The following is a 1,614-nucleotide window of genomic DNA, read 5'->3' on the forward strand; positions in this document are numbered from 1 at the left end:
TTCCTCTTTTATAAGATGGAGATAAAGTTGCCCACCTAATGAGCATCTGTTTGTAAACTATTTTATAAAATTACTTGTTAAATGTCAAGCTTATGAAGGTTTATGAATGTGTCTTTAGGTATTATTATAATTTCTTATATTCCTACTATAGATGCGTAAGTGTAATTTCTGAAAATCTCAGCTTAAACCTCACTTCCTCCAGGAAATAGTGCATTGCCTTCCCCCATGATTATGTTATGATACTCTACTCTGGGCTCTAACAGAACACTTTTCCCATATGGAACTTGTCTCATTTTATTGTAATTTCTTGTTCAGTCACCTTTCTTGCCTGATAAACTGAAAGCTCTTAGGGAACAAGGACACTATCCATCTTTTGCACAATGATATCACATGTGTGTATATAACATAGCAAAACTCTAGTAAATACTTGTAGAGTGAATAAAAAGTCAAAGTTAGAGCTTTTTCTCCATTTCATAAAATTTTATTTTCAGTATTGAAAATTATTACTTAAAAAATAATTTCATTAGTAATGCAATCCCCTAAGGTTCTGGTCACTTTACTCTTCCTCTAACCCATTAATAAATTTTTGAATGGAAAATGCAAAAATAATAATATTAATAATAACAAAACAGTATCATTAAAATGCCTTCACAGTATATTGGCCTGGAAAACTGATGTCTTTGAATGAGGGATCATCAAGAAGATGAAATTCAGAGTTATCAAACTTGTTGAGTTGCTGTGAATAAATTACATATTATTCTCCAAAATGTCATCATACCAAGGACATCTTTTTCCTCAAGAAGATAATTCTTAGTAGAGAAGAAAAATATGTTTCTATTTTCATGCCATGGTAGAAAAAGAATTTGCAAAGCAAGATCAGAAAAAGAAATATAATAAATCTATAAGTGACTTTCAGAAAACAAAATTGCAATAAAATATCAAGACTGGGTGCATTAATAATTTTGTTAAGTTCTCAAGCCATTTCCTAAGTGAAGTTATATATTATTTGGTCTTTCTCAAAATAGATGCTGAGCCACTCTTAGCAACAATATGACCTATGAATAAGAGTATTATGGTTACTACCTTCATATTAAAACTTATACACAATGTGATTAGTAAATTGGAGAATTCGAAGGAAATTGAAATCCAAGAATTATATCCTTTTTCTTCACTTTTCTCCTACTCTTTACTCCTTGGGGAGGGGATGGGGAATCCAAATAATTTTTAAAATTTTACTCAACATACACCCATCAAAAGAATATGAGAAAAATAAAAGGAATTTAAATGGGAAAAGAAGAAGTAAAGCTGTCACTGTTTGCAGATGACATGATACTATACATAGAGAATCCTAAAGATGCTACCAGAAAACTACTAGAGCTAATCAATGAATTTGGTAAAGTAGGAGGATACAAAATTAATGCACAGAAATCTCTGGCATTCTTATACACTAATGATGAAAAATCTGAAAGTGAAATTAAGAAAACACAACCATTTACCACTTCAACAAAAAGAATAAAATATCTAGGAATAAACCTACCTAAGGAGACAAAAGACCTGTATGCAGAAAATTATAAGACACTGATGAAAGAAATTAAAGATGATACAAACAGATGG

Source organism: Physeter macrocephalus, chromosome 1 (genome assembly GCF_002837175.3).
Source record: "Physeter macrocephalus isolate SW-GA chromosome 1, ASM283717v5, whole genome shotgun sequence".
Classification (NCBI taxonomy): Eukaryota; Metazoa; Chordata; class Mammalia; order Artiodactyla; family Physeteridae; genus Physeter; species Physeter macrocephalus.